The sequence below is a fragment of the Hyperolius riggenbachi genome, chromosome 2 (assembly GCF_040937935.1).
Source record: "Hyperolius riggenbachi isolate aHypRig1 chromosome 2, aHypRig1.pri, whole genome shotgun sequence".
NCBI lineage: Eukaryota > Metazoa > Chordata > Amphibia > Anura > Hyperoliidae > Hyperolius > Hyperolius riggenbachi.
The window spans coordinates 181,568,830-181,589,941 of record NC_090647.1 but is presented as its reverse complement, the minus strand read 5'-3'; the positions used below and the strand labels follow the sequence as shown (position 1 = coordinate 181,589,941).

At 45.7% G+C, this 21,112-nt stretch overlaps 1 long non-coding RNA gene across 1 annotated transcript in view; it reads right to left on the bottom strand.

The window, feature by feature from the left end:
• Window positions 1-20,673, bottom strand: part of LOC137544170 (uncharacterized) — a 29,867-nt gene extending 9,194 nt beyond the window's left edge. Inside the window, exons 1-2 of the long non-coding RNA XR_011025757.1 lie at window positions 20,590-20,673; window positions 18,863-19,051 (exon numbers count right to left, since the gene is read on the bottom strand). This is a non-coding gene — a long non-coding RNA (uncharacterized lncRNA). The remainder of the gene's footprint in view (window positions 1-18,862; window positions 19,052-20,589) is intronic.
• Window positions 20,674-21,112: the final 439 nt, after the last annotated feature.

The following is a 21,112-nucleotide window of genomic DNA, read 5'->3' as shown; positions in this document are numbered from 1 at the left end:
CTTGAGACAGCAGGTAACGGCAGCAGAGTAGACAGGCCCTTGCCCCTTAGGGACCTGTGTTGAAGGATATAACGTCCAGGAAATGGACTTGTCACAGCAGTAGTAAGTATCATTAGGTCTTAGAGTCTTGAGACAGCAGGTAACGGCAGCAGAGTAGACAGGCCCTTGCCCCTTAGGGACCTGTGTTGAAGGATATAAAGTCCAGGAAATGGACTTGTCACAGCAGTAGTAAGTATCATTAGGTTTTAGAGTCTTGAGACAGCAGGTAACGGCAGCAGAGTAGACAGGCCCTTGCCCCTTAGGGACCTGTGTTGAAGGATATAAAGTCCAGGAAATGGACTTGTCACAGCAGTAGTAAGTATCATTAGGTCTTAGAGTCTTGAGACAGCAGGTAACGGCAGCAGAGTAGACAGGCCCTTGCCCCTTAGGGACCTGTGTTGAAGGATATAAAGTCCAGGAAATGGACTTGTCACAGCAGTAGTAAGTATCATTAGGTTTTAGAGTCTTGAGACAGCAGGTAACGGCAGCAGAGTAGACAGGCCCTTGCCCCTTAGGGACCTGTGTTGAAGGATATAAAGTCCAGGAAATGGACTTGTCACAGCAGTAGTAAGTATCATTAGGTTTTAGAGTCTTGAGACAGCAGGTAACGGCAGCAGAGTAGACAGGCCCTTGCCCTTTAGAGACATGGTTTGAAGGATATAACGTCCAGGAAATGGACTTGTCACAGCAGTAGTAAGTATCATTAGGTTTTAGAGTCTTGAGACAGCAGGTAACGGCAGCAGAGTAGACAGGCCCTTGCCCCTTAGGGACCTGTGTTGAAGGATATAAAGTCCAGGAAATGGACTTGTCACAGCAGTAGTAAGTATCATTAGGTTTTAGAGTCTTGAGACAGCAGGTAACGGCAGCAGAGTAGACAGGCCCTTGCCCTTTAGAGACATGGTTTGAAGGATATAACGTCCAGGAAATGGACTTGTCACAGCAGTAGTAAGTATCATTAGGTTTTAGAGTCTTGAGACAGCAGGTAACGGCAGCAGAGTAGACAGGCCCTTGCCCCTTAGGGACCTGTGTTGAAGGATATAACGTCCAGGAAATGGACTTGTCACAGCAGTAGTAAGTATCATTAGGTTTTAGAGTCTTGAGACAGCAGGTAACGGCAGCAGAGTAGACAGGCCCTTGCCCCTTAGGGACCTGTGTTGAAGGATATAACGTCCAGGAAATGGACTTGTCACAGCAGTAGTAAGTATCATTAGGTTTTAGAGTCTTGAGACAGCAGGTAACGGCAGCAGAGTAGACAGGCCCTTGCCCCTTAGGGACCTGTGTTGAAGGATATAACGTCCAGGAAATGGACTTGTCACAGCAGTAGTAAGTATCATTAGGTTTTAGAGTCTTGAGACAGCAGGTAACGGCAGCAGAGTAGACAGGCCCTTGCCCCTTAGGGACCTGTGTTGAAGGATATAACGTCCAGGAAATGGACTTGTCACAGCAGTAGTAAGTATCATTAGGTCTTAGAGTCTTGAGACAGCAGGTAACGGCAGCAGAGTAGACAGGCCCTTGCCCCTTAGGGACCTGTGTTGAAGGATATAAAGTCCAGGAAATGGACTTGTCACAGCAGTAGTAAGTATCATTAGGTTTTAGAGTCTTGAGACAGCAGGTAACGGCAGCAGAGTAGACAGGCCCTTGCCCCTTAGGGACCTGTGTTGAAGGATATAAAGTCCAGGAAATGGACTTGTCACAGCAGTAGTAAGTATCATTAGGTCTTAGAGTCTTGAGACAGCAGGTAACGGCAGCAGAGTAGACAGGCCCTTGCCCCTTAGGGACCTGTGTTGAAGGATATAACGTCCAGGAAATGGACTTGTCACAGCAGTAGTAAGTATCATTAGGTTTTAGAGTCTTGAGACAGCAGGTAACGGCAGCAGAGTAGACAGGCCCTTGCCCTTTAGGGACCTGTGTTGAAGGATATAAAGTCCAGGAAATGGACTTGTCACAGCAGTAGTAAGTATCATTAGGTTTTAGAGTCTTGAGACAGCAGGTAACGGCAGCAGAGTAGACAGGCCCTTGCCCTTTAGAGACATGGTTTGAAGGATATAACGTCCAGGAAATGGACTTGTCACAGCAGTAGTAAGTATCATTAGGTTTTAGAGTCTTGAGACAGCAGGTAACGGCAGCAGAGTAGACAGGCCCTTGCCCCTTAGGGACCTGTGTTGAAGGATATAAAGTCCAGGAAATGGACTTGTCACAGCAGTAGTAAGTATCATTAGGTTTTAGAGTCTTGAGACAGCAGGTAACGGCAGCAGAGTAGACAGGCCCTTGCCCTTTAGAGACATGGTTTGAAGGATATAACGTCCAGGAAATGGACTTGTCACAGCAGTAGTAAGTATCATTAGGTTTTAGAGTCTTGAGACAGCAGGTAACGGCAGCAGAGTAGACAGGCCCTTGCCCCTTAGGGACCTGTGTTGAAGGATATAACGTCCAGGAAATGGACTTGTCACAGCAGTAGTAAGTATCATTAGGTTTTAGAGTCTTGAGACAGCAGGTAACGGCAGCAGAGTAGACAGGCCCTTGCCCCTTAGGGACCTGTGTTGAAGGATATAACGTCCAGGAAATGGACTTGTCACAGCAGTAGTAAGTATCATTAGGTCTTAGAGTCTTGAGACAGCAGGTAACGGCAGCAGAGTAGACAGGCCCTTGCCCCTTAGGGACCTGTGTTGAAGGATATAAAGTCCAGGAAATGGACTTGTCACAGCAGTAGTAAGTATCATTAGTTTTTAGAGTCTTGAGACAGCAGGTAACGGCAGCAGAGTAGACAGGCCCTTGCCCCTTAGGGACCTGTGTTGAAGGATATAACGTCCAGGAAATGGACTTGTCACAGCAGTAGTAAGTATCATTAGGTTTTAGAGTCTTGAGACAGCAGGTAACGGCAGCAGAGTAGACAGGCCCTTGCCCTTTAGGGACCTGTGTTGAAGGATATAAAGTCCAGGAAATGGACTTGTCACAGCAGTAGTAAGTATCATTAGGTTTTAGAGTCTTGAGACAGCAGGTAACGGCAGCAGAGTAGACAGGCCCTTGCCCTTTAGAGACATGGTTTGAAGGATATAACGTCCAGGAAATGGACTTGTCACAGCAGTAGTAAGTATCATTAGGTTTTAGAGTCTTGAGACAGCAGGTAACGGCAGCAGAGTAGACAGGCCCTTGCCCCTTAGGGACCTGTGTTGAAGGATATAACGTCCAGGAAATGGACTTGTCACAGCAGTAGTAAGTATCATTAGGTTTTAGAGTCTTGAGACAGCAGGTAACGGCAGCAGAGTAGACAGGCCCTTGCCCTTTAGAGACATGGTTTGAAGGATATAACGTCCAGGAAATGGACTTGTCACAGCAGTAGTAAGTATCATTAGGTTTTAGAGTCTTGAGACAGCAGGTAACGGCAGCAGAGTAGACAGGCCCTTGCCCCTTAGGGACCTGTGTTGAAGGATATAACGTCCAGGAAATGGACTTGTCACAGCAGTAGTAAGTATCATTAGGTCTTAGAGTCTTGAGACAGCAGGTAACGGCAGCAGAGTAGACAGGCCCTTGCCCCTTAGGGACCTGTGTTGAAGGATATAAAGTCCAGGAAATGGACTTGTCACAGCAGTAGTAAGTATCATTAGTTTTTAGAGTCTTGAGACAGCAGGTAACGGCAGCAGAGTAGACAGGCCCTTGCCCCTTAGGGACCTGTGTTGAAGGATATAAAGTCCAGGAAATGGACTTGTCACAGCAGTAGTAAGTATCATTAGGTCTTAGAGTCTTGAGACAGCAGGTAACGGCAGCAGAGTAGACAGGCCCTTGCCCCTTAGGGACCTGTGTTGAAGGATATAAAGTCCAGGAAATGGACTTGTCACAGCAGTAGTAAGTATCATTAGGTTTTAGAGTCTTGAGACAGCAGGTAACGGCAGCAGAGTAGACAGGCCCTTGCCCCTTAGGGACCTGTGTTGAAGGATATAACGTCCAGGAAATGGACTTGTCACAGCAGTAGTAAGTATCATTAGGTCTTAGAGTCTTGAGACAGCAGGTAACGGCAGCAGAGTAGACAGGCCCTTGCCCCTTAGGGACCTGTGTTGAAGGATATAAAGTCCAGGAAATGGACTTGTCACAGCAGTAGTAAGTATCATTAGGTTTTAGAGTCTTGAGACAGCAGGTAACGGCAGCAGAGTAGACAGGCCCTTGCCCCTTAGGGACCTGTGTTGAAGGATATAAAGTCCAGGAAATGGACTTGTCACATCAGTAGTAAGTATCATTAGGTCTTAGAGTCTTGAGACAGCAGGTAACGGCAGCAGAGTAGACAGGCCCTTGCCCCTTAGGGACCTGTGTTGAAGGATATAAAGTCCAGGAAATGGACTTGTCACAGCAGTAGTAAGTATCATTAGGTTTTAGAGGCTTGAGACAGCAGGTAACGGCAGCAGAGTAGACAGGCCCTTGCCCCTTAGGGACCTGTGTTGAAGGATATAAAGTCCAGGAAATGGACTTGTCACAGCAGTAGTAAGTATCATTAGGTTTTAGAGTCTTGAGACAGCAGGTAACGGCAGCAGAGTAGACAGGCCCTTGCCCTTTAGAGACATGGTTTGAAGGATATAACGTCCAGGAAATGGACTTGTCACAGCAGTAGTAAGTATCATTAGGTTTTAGAGTCTTGAGACAGCAGGTAACGGCAGCAGAGTAGACAGGCCCTTGCCCCTTAGGGACCTGTGTTGAAGGATATAAAGTCCAGGAAATGGACTTGTCACAGCAGTAGTAAGTATCATTAGGTCTTAGAGTCTTGAGACAGCAGGTAACGGCAGCAGAGTAGACAGGCCCTTGCCCCTTAGGGACCTGTGTTGAAGGATATAACGTCCAGGAAATGGACTTGTCACAGCAGTAGTAAGTATCATTAGGTCTTAGAGTCTTGAGACAGCAGGTAACGGCAGCAGAGTAGACAGGCCCTTGCCCTTTAGAGACATGGTTTGAAGGATATAACGTCCAGGAAATGGACTTGTCACAGCAGTAGTAAGTATCATTAGGTTTTAGAGTCTTGAGACAGCAGGATAACGGCAGCATAGTAGACAGGCCCTTGCCCCTTAGGGACCTGTGTTGAAGGATATAACGTCCGGCAGTAGACTTGTCACAGCAGTAGTAGTAAGTATCATATTAGGTTTGAGACTGCAGGTTTTTGATGTAAAATTCACGGGGGAAAAAATCAGATACAATATTCGCCAAGTTTGTAAGGGATAATTTTCATCTTCTTCAACAATTTTATTTTATTTGGTCTCCTTAAGGATCAATAAGAGGGGCATTAAAATCATCATTAATCCAGGATTCGTTCATTTTGATGAATGTGAGTCTGTCCACATTTTCTGCAGACAGACGTGTCCGGTAGTCAGTGACCACGCCACCTGCCGCACTAAACACTCTCTCAGATAGAACACTTGAGGCGGGGCATGCAAGTACCTCCAGCGCATACTGAGCAAGTTCTGGCCAGGTGTCAATTTTTTTGGTCCAGTACTCCATGGGGTCATTACTCTCTATGTTATCAGGAGCACTAGCCGACCCTAAATAGTCACTCACCATACGGTCCAGCCGCTGGCGGTGACTACTATTGCTGCTGGTGCTGCTGCATGGAGCATTGGAAGACTCTGGCTGATAAAAATCATAAAACATACTCAGCAAATTTTGTGGTTTTTTGGTACTGCTGGGACCACCACAACTTTGCTGAGTACTTTGCAGAGGAGTGAAAACTGTGGCCCGGGGTGAAGGTGCGGGAAAAGCATCTTCAACCCAGCGAGCAAGGGCTTCATGGATCTTTCGCATCATGTTGTCTGCCTGGGATGGGGGTAGGAACTGCCTTAATTTCCCTTTACAGCGGGGATCTAAAATGGTGGCCACCCACATGTCCAGCCTCACTTTCAATTTCTTTATCCGGGGGTCACTCTTTAAGCACTGGATCATGTGAGCAGCCATAGGAAAGAGGTGCCTGCCAGAAATCTCCTCTTCCGGCCTGTTATCACAGCTGTCACCATCCTGCTCCAGCAGCTCATCAATCTCTTCCCACCCCCGTACAATTGCCTCTTCCTCCTCCTCCTCCTCAACCTCTGCCTCTCCTACGTCCTCTTCCTGGGCATCAGCATGATCAGACACTCCCGAATTTGCCTGTGCACTCTGATCTCCACGTCCAAGCAAGTTAAACAACATTTTGTCAAGCATGAAGATAAGGGGGAGTACTTGTGAGATGCTACAGTTCTCCATGCTGACCAACTTTGTGGCTTGCTCGAAAGGCTGCAAAACTTGGCAAACCTGACCAATTTGCTCCCACTGGTCCCCAGTAATGTAGTCCAGTGACAAATTTGAGGAAGCTGTCTCAGAAAGATAGATTCTGACTGCCATTCGCTGCTCCCACAACCTCTGCAACATGTAGAGGGTGGAGTTCCACCGCGTTGGGCAATCACTTATGAGTCTGTGCTGCGGAAGATTATGACGGCGCTGCAACAACTTCAAAGAAGCGGAGGCGGTTGCTGAGCGCCGGATGTGAGCTGACACCTTTCGTGCTGTTGAAACAGCGTCCTTTAACCCATCATATGTTCCTAAGAACTTACTAACTATAAGATTGAAGACGTGGGCCAAACAGGGAAGATGGGTGTAGCCACCTAGACGCATAGCAGACAGCATATTAGACCCATTGTCAGAGACGACAATTCCTGTAAGAAGTTTCCGTGGGGCCAACCACTGGCGGATCTGATCTTCAAAGGCACTAAGGATTTCAGATCCTGTTTGCCTCTTCTCTTCCATCGATACCAGCTTCAGCATTGCTTGGCATCGATGGTGCTGCATGCCAGTATACGAGCGAAACTGCTTGATGGGAGGCTCATCAACTACCTGGCCTGCCACAGAACAGGTGGCAGAGGGGAGTGGAGCGGGCCTCCCCTTGACCCCACGAGGTGGCACCACAAGCTGTTGAGATACTGGACAAGATCTTCCACCATCCCCAGCACGATGTAGAGTGACCCAATGGGCTGTATAAGTTATATACTTCCCCTGCCCATGCCTGCTGCTCCAGGCATCTGTAGTAAAATGGACCTTTCCACCCACCGCATGGTCCATTGACCGGGCTACACACGCCACCATTTGCTGGTGTAGGGCAGGTATCGCTTTCCTGGCAAAATAATGTCGGCTGGGGATCCTCCATTGTGGCGCCACACTGCTCATAAGTTTGCGGAAGGGGGCACTGTCCACAAAATTGTAGGGTAGCAGCTGTTGGGCCAACATTTTTGCCAGGAGCCCATTATTTTTTACAACAAATTTGTCATTTGCAGGGAGCATACGCTTCCTCTGCAACATTTCAGGAACCGAAGGCTGGCGCTGAAAACCTAATGAGGTGGATTGGTGCACTATTCCAGCCTGGCATGCAGAGAGAATCGGAGAGGATTGGGAAGGTGCAGGCTGAATAGGGACAGGCCGAAGGCTGGAAGGAGGAAGGGGTGGGCCTGCTGTTGCTGCTGTTCCAGCCACACTCTTCCCAGAATTCTGTACCCACTGAAATGCACTGTGGTGATGGACGCGCAGATGGCTTCTCATGCCAGAAGTGCCAAACCCGCTGCCCTTTTGGCCTCTGCTTACCGCTTTGCGGCATATGGTACAGACCACCTTGCAAACGTCCTCTGCATGGTCTGTAAAGAAATGCCATGCCGGGGATGACCTTTCTGCACTCCTACTGGTTTTTTTGGTTGTTTTTTTACCAGCATTGGAATTGGCTGCAACAGGAATTACAGCTGGAAGTTGCTGGCCAACTGGATGATCACTTTGACCATGGTGATTGTGCCTACTGCTGCTGACACCTAGGCCACGAGATGCCGTCCATGTAGGAACATTAGCCTCACAATCATCTACTTCAACCACAGAATTATCATCTTGTCCCTCCACCTGCACACTGTGCAAATCAGTGGTTGTATTAAGAAGTTGAGTAGTACCACTGGTGTCACAAGCTTGTGGAGCTTTTCTGCATGACAAAAAAATGGGGGCCATTTCTGTCAAAACATCACCCACTATTTCTTGAGAGCTTGGACCCAAGGTCTCTGACAATACCTCATCAAAATCTTTTTGCAAATCCCTCTCCTCATCCTGAAATGTTAAATTTAGCTCTGGAGAAGAGCACTGGGAGGAGGCAACCACATCACAATCAGCAACTGCCGCCAGGGTTTTCGCAGCCTCACGAGGAACATGAGAACTGGTGCTGCTGTGACTGTCAAGACTACCTAACAATTCCTCAGACTGGGTACAGGGCTCCTTTTCAAAATAGTTCAGGACAGTATTGGCTCGTTCCTCATTAATAGTTATCCTGCGACCAAACACAGGGAACAAATTGCGTACCAAAGGGGATCTATTCCTGCTGCCACCTTCTGCCTGATCACGTGCTTTGCGTGATCCACCATCGCTCCACTGTCTTTTTGGAGTGAAAGGTGCATCCTGCTGCTTTCGATCCATTGCCTTTGGACTCAGTAGATAAAATAAAAATTTTATATATATATATATAAAATTATAAATATATGTATATATATATATATATATACACACACACTCACTCTGTCACACCACAGTAAGCTAACTATCCCTGACCCTCTCTCACACTACAGCAAGTACACTCTCTAAGTCTCTATCACACTACACTACACCTGACTCTCTCTCTCTATATATATATATCACTCTAAGCTAAACCTGTCTCTCTCTATATCACACTAACCTAAGCCTGAATCTCTATCACACTAAACTAAGCCTAACTCTCTCTGATTCTCCTCACAGCAAATATTACACACTACACTACAATCTAGCTCTCACACTCAATCTACAATCAGTCACAAATACCCAGCTAACTCACTAATCCTCACTCTAGTCTAAGCTCACTCACACACAGTCTTTAAAAAGACTATTGGTTTATTATTTATACAGTAAAGTATATATCTCAAACTCAGTCAGTAACAAAATATGGGTCTGTCTCTCTCCTCTGCTCCACAAGACTGAAACCCACAAAATGGAGGACAGCCTCTCCTCTATTTTATACAAGATGGGTGGGATAAGTTGTGATAGGTCGCTAGGAAATGGTTGCTAACGTATGATTGGTCTATCTTTTTAAAGCAGCCCTATTTGTTCAGCAATTTCGCGGATTTCCGCGGAATTCCGAATTCCGGCAGTTGCCTGATTGGTTCATTCATTCCGAATGCAATGATTGGCTTAAAAATACCGTTCTGCCGGAATCGCGGAAATTCCGCGGAATTCCGTTTCGGTTAACGGAAAATTCCGCGTTCCGCGTTCCGATGCGGAAACGTAATTTCCGGCCGGAATTGCGGAAATTACAATTCCGCGATATCCGAGCGAGCAACCCTAGGATTCCTTGTGTTCACTTGGCTGGCCTTCCCCGCTGCCCCTGCATGCTCTGACCAGTCACCTCCCGCCTCACTAGTGGTCCCTGGTGGTCGATCTGTTGGCTGCTCATGCGCACAATACCTGACACTCGGGCATTTTATTAGATAAAATAAATATTAGCATCCCAAAATAACATACAGCCCCACCTCAGCCTCCTAACTTTCTGCCAAGTGTGGGAAAACCTACAATTCACAATGACTACTCCTCTATACAACTTCCTCAATCAGACCTCATCTCACAGCCTCAGTAGCAGCCCAAATGGTAAAAGAATGTGACACATAGTCACTAATCAAATACCCAAACATGACCAATCGAACTCTTAAAGAGAATCTGTATTGTTAAAATCGCTCAAAAGTAAACATACCAGTGCGTTAGGGGACATCTCCTATTACCCTCTGACACAATTTCGCCGCTCCTCGCCGCATTAAAAGTGGTTAAAAACAGTTTTAAAAAGTTTGTTTGTAAACAAACAAAATGGCCACCAAAACAGGAAGTAGGTTGATGTACAGTATGTCCACACATAGAAAAATACATCCATACACAAGCAGGCTGTATACAGCATTCCTTTTGAATCTCAAGAGATCATTTGTGTGTTTCTTTCCCTCATGCACTGAAGTTTCAGGCTGCTCTTTTCTTCCTGCAAACAGCTTTGCCCTTGTTTGTAAATCCTCAGTATGTGAAAGCCCAGCCAGCTCAGAGGACGATTTATCCAGCTTGTAAAAGATAAGAGAGAAGCTGCTCTAATCTAAATAACACACAGGCAGTGTGCAGAGAGGGGCCTGGAAGGTTGAGTTCATAGCAGAGCCACAACACTGAAGAACTTGGCAGCCTTCCAGACACAGGCCGACAAGTCTGACAGGGGAAAGATACATTGATTTATTACAGAGACAGTGATAGTATAAAGAGCTGCAGTTAGCCAGAACACATTAGAAAAGCTTTTGGAACTTGTAGGATGATAAAAAACAGGATGCAGTTTTTGTTACGGAGTCTCTTTAAAGATTGCTATAAACCTCGCTATAAACTAGAACCACAACAAATGTGAATCATTCTAGCACACCAACATGGCCTGTTGGAATAAAACCACTAAAAGCTCATAAAGATGGACAGAACAAGATCCATAAGCCTTGATGTAGAACAGATGTAAAATGATACCCATATTTGCTTGATCCATTCTTGACTGTTACATACAAGCCCCCTATACTAAGCGCTTGCGAGCCTCCCAGGAGATTGGTGTGCTGACTCACAAGTTCCCAAATTCCATAAAATACCTGTGAAAAAACTATTTTAAAGAGACAGCATTCACAATCATTCCTTCAGAACATGTTGAACTCGCTTATTAAATCTTGCAGCAAACCAAACATCACAGTCCTCTCCATCAAGAGACCAGAACGCCCTCCTAAATCCCTTAACCATTTGATATACTAAGAAACCTTTATTAAATCCCTACACCTTCTAAGTTTAAATAAAAACATTAGAGCAGCCAAAGCCCAATCCGCCAAAGAACACAAAACACCAGATTCAGAGATTAAATAAAAAACACACTATGAAAACTCTGCACCTTGTCTACCAATGCACATTTACCACATTTTCAGGGCCCAAGCATTGCCACCAAACTCTTCAATAAGCTGCCCGAATAGATGGTGCCACTGTATGTCTCACTTAACTTTCCACCTGGTCAAAGCAATGTCTCACGGGTTGCTTGGCATTTGTACCAGCAAACTGTCTGCTCCCGGTGCCAGCTCTTAAAACAGTTCAGTTGAAAACAAGACAATGCATCAGCTATACTTTTATCCATGCCTGGCACGTGGACTGCCCTAAATTTAATATAAAAGGAAGCATTATAGCACATCATATCATACCAAATTGAACCTGAAATGGAATTTGATCATACAGGGTTGACTGACTATGACATCATGTTGGGAGAATGAAAAAATCACCAACCTGCTAAGATAATGCCCATTCTTGAGTTGTTCAAGGTCACAGTGATTCTGACACCACAGATCATGAAATAACTCATCAAAACCAATCTCCCATGTGTATCCTCCAACAGCTGAAGCTCAAACTTCTAATGGGATAGCAGAAGCCAGGTTGTTTTACAATTATATTTAGCAAAGGCTGTCCATATCTTAAAGGGATACTGTAGGGGGGGGGGGTCGGGGGAAAATGAGCTGAACGTACCTGGGGCTTCTAATGGTCCCCCGAAGACATCCTGTGTTGACGCAGCCACTCACCGATGATCCGGCCCCACCTCCAGTTCACTTCTGGAATTTCTGACTTTAAAGTCAGAAAACCACTGCGCCTGGACGCCCGTGTCCTCGCTCCCGCTGATGTCACCAGGAGTGTACTGCGCAGACACAGACCATACTGGGCCTGCGCTGTGCGCTCTTGATGACATCAGGGGAAGCGAGGACACGGCAACGCAGGCGCAGTGGTTTTCAGACTTTAAAGTCTGAAATTCCAGAAGTGAACCGGAGGCGGGGCCAGAGCATCGGTGAGTGGCTGCGCGGGCACAGGATGTCTGCGGGGGACCGTTAGAAGTCCCAGGTAAGTTCAACTCATTTTCCCCTGACCCCCTACAGTATCCCTTTAAGATCATCTACTGTATATATAGCTATAATACTGCATGCAACATTTGTTACCCTATAAGGACTCTATAAATTTTAATGTCACCTTTCTGACTCTGAAAATATGTGCACTACTCCAGACACATCCAGTTTTGTTGCCAGGTGGCATCACTAAGGTAGCATTCACCTTCGCTAAGAATATGATAACTTCTATTGGACCTTCAGTTTATACCCGTGCTAAGAGAACCTCACAATATATCAGGAAGAGTGCCCAGCAATGCTGCCAGTTCCACATATAAGGAATAGTTAATTTAATGTACAAAGCCCAGCCTCATCAACTCCCAATGCAACGATCATTCAATAATAGTACTCATCACAGAAGGCAACAATCCTTAAAATAACCCCCTTTAAACTTACAAACCAATAAATGTTTTAACCAGCAATAGTTGGAAACTCAACGCAATCTCATTTTCTCCCAATAAGACCACCGACTCATGTTTCCAATCAATGCCACCACATCAAAGAGAATGTAACGCTTGATAGAAATCCTTGAACCCTTCTCCAACTTGTCTAAAAAGGCCCTAAGCCTTGATAAATATGCTTCCAGAGCTCTGTACCAATATTCCCCCACCATCATTTCTGACAAAGCACATGATTTTTTTTGTGATACTGCTTGCTCAGAACCCACAAAAATTGGCATTTGATGAACTTCAAAGCTGAAAGGGATCTCAGATGCTAGTCCAGCATCCTGTCATGCATCCACAGTTCCTGAAGATTCAGGTTTATCCTGAGCATAAAACATGCCACTGAATGCACAAGTTTATGTATTTTTACAGTCATCATTTGTTTGCAGGCAGTAGAATCTTACTTTCATTGAGTGTGATGTGTGGGAAAACTCTTGTATGCCTAAAACTTGTTTGTTTTTTTCATTTGCAATTGAATCAGGTCCTGAATTGACACACTGAGCTCACGGCATGAAACCAGCACTAGAACATAATGTTTTTTTGGTTTTTTTTAATAAGGTCTCTTCTGCATTGCCTAACTACTAATTGGAAATTTCACATTTGCAGGAGTCTAATGATAAAAGTAGGTTTTAATACTCATGTATTCGTATTCTTTATTCAAATCCTCTGAGCAAGCGTTTCAGAAATGTTCTAAGTGACAGCCCACTTCAAGTACAATTCCGCTGTTTCTTATCTTTTGCTCCTGCCCTACCTAAGCTAAAGATTTAAAGGGGGCTTAGATGCTTTCCTTGCATTGAAAGACATCCATGCAGGGGCGTAGCAATAGGGGGTGCAGAGGTAGCGACCGCATCGGGGCCCTTGGGCCAAAGGGGCCCCGAAGGGCCCTCCCTCAATTACAGTATTAGCTCTCTTTTGGTCCTGTGATCATAATAATTACTTCTATAGATACGTTGAATAGTGGTAATCATAAATCACCTTCTCCCCATCCCCTTCTTGCACCTCAGACACTGTAGTTGCCATTGGCAGGTTTTGGTGCGCCGTATCAATTGTTATGTATAGAGTGCTTGGGGGGCCCCAATGTAAAACTTGCATCGGGGCCTGCAGCTCCTTAGCTACGCCACTGCATCCATGGCTACAATTACTAGGTAATACCCAATGATGTTGATCCAGGGATTTTATCTGATTGCCATCTGGGGTCGGGAAGGAATTTTTTCCCTTTTGGGGCTAATTGGACCATGCCTTGTAAGGGTTTTTCACCTTCCTCTGGATCAACGGGGATATTTGAGGAAGCAGGCTGGTGTTGTACTTTGTTCTCTGGTTGAACTCGATGGACGTATGTCTTGTTTCAACCCAAATAACTATGTAACGATGTAACTATGATGTGCCCCGCCCCCATCCCCAAAACACTTTTATATTCACCTATGAGGTCCTCAACTTCAGGTGTCTTGTGACCTTTCCTGTCACCAAAGAGGACCATTGTACTCCTCTGCATGGGCAACACTGCCTTTACATAGGAAAGAATGAATGGCCAGGTTGGGTGAAAGGCCAGGTACCACCCCCTCCTACAGCCTTCCATTCTGCATCCTAGAAATCCTAGCACTGCACCCCACTGTGCCACCTCAAGTCCATGCCTTCTGCCATTCACTTGAGCAGAAGAGAAGCAGATAGTGCCTGCAACTGCAATGCCTGTCCTCCAGGAGCTGCTAAGAAAGGAAATAAGTGGTCTTTTCCCAGAATTCATGGTTGGGGGTCAGGCATACTGCAATGATGCATTGATCCTCCACTTGAAGTCATTAAAAAAGTCATCAAAGTAAGCCTGAGATGAAAAATAAAAAATATATACATACCTGGGGCCTCCTCCAGCTAGGTGGCCCGGTAATTCAGTTGGTTGGGGGAACTGCGCATGCGATGCTTGCCGAATTACCGGGACACCTAGTGGAGGATCCAGGAGGACATTGAGGGACCGATGAGGATGAAGGGGGCTGGAAGAGGCCCCAGGTATGTATATATATTTTTTTAATTTTTCATCTCGGGTACACTTTAGGCTGACAGACACTCCAGTTTTCTGGAAATTTAGAGGTATCTTGTACTATAATAAGAATAAGGGGTTCGTAGTAGGAGGGGGGAAAATATATGTTAAGGTAGGAAGGTGAGGAATATCAGCCAAACAGTACTGCTAGAGGTTCTTGATACTTCTTAAAATTGTCAAATAAATATCTGGGCTCTTGGGAAGTCCTTGCTGGACAGGATATAAGGAGACATTGAATTTATAAGTTTGAACTAAACCCGGTCTCCTGATATTCTAAGCTATGCATTCTCTATGATAACACCAGCCAGGGCCGGCCTTAGGTTTCACAGCACCCTGAGCATAACCAGATTTTGGCGCCCCCCCAATTCATCCTCTTTGCGTGTGAACGCACCACACACATACACTAATGGGGGGGGGGGTGGAATCTGCTGCCTAAATACACTAAAAGGGGATCTGCGACTGCAAGACCAGTAGCCTATATACACTAAAGGGGGAATCTGCCTACATCTACAAGACTAGTAGCCTATATACACTAAGGGGGGGGGGGATCTACCATAGGTAGGTGCCCCCAGTATAGGTTAGATAGATAGCTGCCCCCAGTATAGATTAGATGGGTTGCTGCCCATAGTATAGATTAGATCGGTTGCTGCCCCCAGTATAGATTAGATAGGGAGCTGCCCCCAGTATAGATTAGATAGGTAGCTGCCCCCCCAGTATAGGTTAGATAGGTAGGTGTCCCCAGTATAGGTTAGATAGGTAGCTGCCCCCCCCCCCCAGTATAGGTTAGATAGGTAGGTGCCCCCAGTATAGATTAGATAGGTAGCTGCCCCCCCAGTATAGGTTAGATAGGTAGGTGCCCCCAGTATAGGTTAGATAGGTAGGTGCCCCCAGTATTGGCTAGATATGTAGCTCCCCCAGTATAGATTAGATAGGTAGCCGCCCCCAGTATAGATTAGATAGATAGCTGCCCCCAGTATAGATTAGATAGGTAGCTGCCCCCCAGTATATCAGCAAAAACTCGGTATACAGAGGCGCCAGAGTAGAGTAAAACGTTTTAAAAACCGCTTAAAAGGAGAGGGGGATGTTAAGGTGGACTCACCTCCCTCTTACAAAAAAAGAAAACTCACTTGAGTCTCAATAAAATAGAATTGTCAAGTAATTTATTCAACTCCACAAATGCAACGCGTTTCGCGGGCGTGACCCCGCTTCCTCAGGCAAAAATGGGAGCACAACTCAGTGGGTCAAGCAATAAGTTTGAGCGCTCAAACTTATTGCTTGACCCACTGAGTTGTGCTCCTATTTTTGCCTGAGGAAGCGGGGTCACGCCCGCGAAACGCGTTGCATTTGTGGAGTTGAATAAATTACTTGACAATTCTATTTTATTGAGACTCAAGTGAGTTTTCTTTTTTTGTAAGAGGGAGGTGAGTCCACCTTAACATCCCCCTCTCCTTTTAAGCGGTTTTTAAAACGTTTTACTCTACTCTGGCGCCTCTGTATACCGAGTTTTTGCTGATCTTCTAGTCCACCCTGGGTGGAGGGGTGCATCCCCATCTACTATCTACAGAGAGCGACTTCTTAACCTGAGTGGGGTCAGGTCCTAATGCTCCCCACCTGCATTTGAAGTGGTTGCCTATTGGTAACCCGTGTTTGTGAGTATATATATACATAAAATTGTATTGAACTCTTCATTTTACCTGACAATACTGCACCATATTGGGCTCTCAATTCTCTTCTTGTTTTTAAGCCCCCCAGTATAGGTTAGATAGGTAGCTGCCCCCAGTATTGGCTAGATAGGTAGCTGCCCCCAGTATAGATTAGATAGGTAGGTGCCCCCTAGTATAGGTTAGATAGGTAGGTGCCCCCAGTATTGGCTAGATAGGTAGCTGCCCCCAGTATAGATTAGATAGGTAGGTGCCCCCCCAGTATAGATTAGATAGGTAGGTGCCCCCCAGTATAGGTTAGATAGGTAGGTGCCCCCAGTATTGGCTAGATAGTTAGCTGCCCCACAGTATAGGTTAGATAGGTAGGTGCCCCCCAGTATAGGTTAGATAAGTAGCTGCCCCCAGTATAGATTAGATAGGTAGCTGCCCCCCCTCATAGTGGAGGGGGGAGCCGCGGGGAGGGCAGCCCAACCTCTCCCTCCCTTCCTCTCTGGGCCACCCTCCGTGCTCCCCCCTCTGATGCAGACTGCAGAGAGAACAACTCACCTCTCTGGTTCCGATCACCGGCGCCTCTCACTTGCCGCTGGTCTCCTCTTCTACATTGTTACTGATGCACACTAAACTTCCTGTTAAGCAGGAAGTTTAGTGTGCATCAGTGACAATGTAGAAGAGGAGACCAGCGGCAAGTGACGTGAGAGGCGCCGGCGATCGGAACCAGGGAGGTGAGTTGTTCTCTCTGCAGTCTGCAGCAGCATCGGAGGGGGGAGCACGGAGGGTGGCCCGGAGAGAAAGGGAGGGAGAGGTCGGGCTGCCCTCCCCGCGGCTTCCCCTCTATTACGGGCATGTTTGCGGCACCAGGGGGCGGAGCGAGACGGACCCAGCCGGGGCCGCAGCTTCCGCATTAAAACACAGGCGGCAGGAGCGCCTCCTGGAGGCCGGCGCCCGTAGCGATCGCACCGGTCGCTTAGGTCAAAGGCCGGTGTAATGTCAGAAATTGCAGCCCGAATGCAGCCCTGCACGCAGAATGGGAAACGTCATCGCGTACTAGAGCATCGGGCTACACGTCTTCAGTACGCGACAATTAAAAGCGCAAACCCGTTTCTATGCAGCTGAATTGTGTATAAATGTTCCGCCCACCACCGATGACATTAGCATACTAACCTACAGCCCTCCCTGATATCCTCTGTATCATCGTATAGAAGGTAGATATAAAAAGTTATTCAAAGATTATTGATAATTAATTGCCATTGAATTAGAGAGGCAGTGACGAGCAAGGGGTGGACTATGCGGCGAAGGGGTGGAGTATAATGAGATAAACAGAGCAATATTAAAATACACAGATTCTTCACACTACACCGTAAGTGAATTGAACTGCAGCGTTGGAGGATGACGTAGCACGCACGTCCCACAGCCGCATGTGCAGAACCCACAGAGCTGCAAAATCTGTGGGGCTGCAAACGCTGACACTACACCGGCCCTGACACCAGCCCAACCATGAAACAGGCTAGTGCCAGAGTCTGCCTGCCCATAGGAGGCTCTCACTTTGGACTATTAAATGGATGATGGTAGAAGTTACTAGCATGCTTTGTGTTACTGGTTCACTTTAATGTGGGGAAAATACTAATTAATCTACTTTACCACTGCTGATTATTCAGGGAAACAGGCATCAATACAATTCTGCCTTAGGGCCCTTTTACACTTAATCAGTTGGTGTGCGTTAGTGTGCGTTAGTATGCGTTAGTACGCGTTTTTTCCATAGCAGTGCATTGTGAAAAAGATTTCAGTTAAAACGTGTTAAGTGTGAAAGGTGCCATAAGAAAACAGGGGCATTACTTTGACAATCAGTTTTCTTTCCGTTTTAACTGAGAGCAACTGATTAAGTGTAAAAGGGGCCTAAGTGTATGCAAAAAATAAACACAAAAATAAAAGAGCAAGGCACTAGAAGACTTGGAAGAAACTTAATTGGCAAAGTAGTATAAATACTGCCTGCACAATATATCATTGCTATCTGGCTTGTGATCTCACCCAAAAGTCTCCAGCTCTCTGCTACTGTGCAGTATGTCACCCAAAATATCGACGTCATTTTTTCAATCATGGACTGTCAATTAACCATTACGTCTCCATTCCAAGCTCTTAAAGGGAAGATCTGCGGTAAAATAAAAAAAAATAAAAAATCCAAATCCACTTACCCGGGGCTTCCTCCAGCCTGTGGCAGGCAGGCCGTGCCCTCGGCACCGCTCCGCAGACTCCCAGTGGTCTGCGGTGGCGTGACCTTGCCAGGCCAGCTGCCAGGTCGGGCTCTTCTGCGCTCCAACGTGCGCCTCAAGAGGGCGCGCTGACGTCATCTGACGTCCTCCGCACTTTACTGTGCAGGCGCAGTAGTCTGACGTCCTTCTGGCTGTACTGCGCAGGTGCAGTAGTTCTGCGCCTGCGCAGTACAGCACGGAGGACGTCCGATGACATCAGCGCGCCCCCGTGAGGCTAATTTTGAAGCGCAGAAGAGCCCGACCTGGCAGCCGGACGGGCCAGGTTGGGTCGGCCACCGAAGAACACCGGGAGCCTGCGGAGCGGCACCAAGGGCACGTCCTGCCTGCCACGGGCTGGAGGAAGCCCCAGGTAAGTGGATTTGGATTTTTTTAACTGTGTGAACCTTCCCTTTAACTCTAGTCTACAAAGCTCTCCATAATCTTTCTGTACATCTCCTCATTCGTTTCCGATACCTACTTAACCGTAATCTTTGTTCTGCACATACTCTTCTTTTCTCCTCCTCTAGAATCGCCTCCTTGCATTCTCGTATATAAGTTTTCTCATGAGCCTCACCCATCCTCTGGAATTCCCTTCCAAAACACATCCGCCACTCTCCATCCTTTGAAATCTTTAAAGTGGTATGAAACTCAGCATTTCCTCTTTGCTCTAAAAGATTATTTAAAGCATAAAATCTACTAAAACAAACATTTTTGTAGCAGAACAGCATTCAAACGGTTAAACACAGACTCATCCGAACAGGTGATAACATTATCTTTTTGCGAGTTTGTAGAGAAAAAAAACACGAGAAAACCAGGAGCCCGATCTGGTGTAATATCGTTGGATCACCAGGGTATTTGTGTAGCAATAGTGAAATATACTCACAAAACTGGGTTGCTTGCAAGACAACCACTCATGGAAATGTGTGAAGAAGTACCGTCCCTACTCTGCCTTTTGGTTGCTAAGGGATTAGGTTGCAGCTCTAGTTAGTTACATTAAGTAAACGTTAGCAAACTGCCGAAACTGATCTATACCGGGCTGAGAAGCAGAAAGAGCTGAGAAGTGATCAGCAGATTTTTATATGTAAATACAGCAGCTATGAAATAAAATGCAATGGCAGTTTTTAGAGCAGATAAACTGTACTTTGGGAATTTGCAATTTGTAGACAGACAATATTGTGCACAAAAGCAAATATGATAACTGTATGGGTAATAAAAAGTAGGAAAACACATTTTTATTGACTGTTTTGTCAGAATTTTATCCCATTTTAAGCACTCCCTCAAAACTTACTTTTGCCGCCAGCGCCAAGCAAGCATATGCACTAACTTAGGCCAGCCCCTTCAACCTCTGGCCAAGTTGTGCTCCTACTAAATATAACCTAAAAACACACTGCCTCTAGGCATACTTCTTGTATGTGGCTGGAAAGTGTAATGATTAAGGGCTCTGCCTCTGACACAGGAGACCTGGGTTCAAATCTCGGCTCTGCCTGTTCAGTAAGCCAGCACCTATTTTAGTAAGGAGTTTCTTGGGCAAGGCTCCTTAACACTGCTACTGAGTGCGCTCTAGTGGCTGCCTCGCACGCGCATTGAGTCCGACAGGAGAAAGGCGCTATACAAATACTGCCATTATTATTATTATTATTGTATACTACCCCGCCTCTTGTTTCCTCCCTATTCCTTTAGATTGTACGTTTACATGGGCAGGGTTCTCTTACCCTTTTGTGTCTTGGAATTTGCTATACATTTTGTTGACCGAGTTACATTTGTCACTGTAATTACTCTGTCTTCCAATTCTGTATTATGTACCAATTTCTAAATTTTGTGTATAATATTTTCTATTATGTACCCCATGTTTGTTTCTCACTCTGTACGGCGCCGCAGAATATGTTGGTGCTTTATAAATCAATAATAATTACAATACCGTTTATTTCAGTCAAATTATTACAAAAAACAGTCAATGTTATAACATATGAAGTTTGTTATAACATTTGCACATAACAAGAATGGTTTCTGCCTTTACTGAAAAATGTAAAAATTTAACTACAAAATATTATTTTCAATTTTATTGGTCTGATTCTATTGCAATATTTTATATAGCGCTTCCAGATGCCCAAACCCAGTACTGCTATTTTTGCAAAGCTAAGACTGTGCTTTCCCGTTCCCTCTTATTTATGCTGCTCTGTGCTTCTGTTTGTATATATTATGCACCTTCCTGGCCTTTTTGAGTCTCTTGTATCAGGGCTCGCGTCTCCTTCAGTCAAGTCCTATGTCTTTCACTGGCACTGCTCTCCAGATCACCATGGTTACTCTACAAGGAGACTCAAGGGAGCTGGTCTTCACATCCTGTAACTATGGAGACAAGGGGATGCTTGGCAAATGAGAGTCCAGCAAGGTCATATGAACAATGCCACAGCAATGTGGAAGCAATGGCCTGTTTATTTCAACCCATATTTGATGGTTTGCTTCACACTGTGTGTTAGCTGAAGCATTGCATTAACTCTTTCTTTAGGTCTCAGTTCACTATATAGTTGTTTATATTGGCTTAATGGTTAACTTAGCATGCTGTGAAGCTAGTAAGCATGCATATTCTTTATAATTACTGATTGTGTGTGCTGATAAAATACTCATATTCTTGTGTATATTTTTGTTACATCTTTTACCAGACTGCCTATTGCAATGTAATGTGATTTATTCCTTTATTTACATACATTACAGATCACTGCCTTCTGCT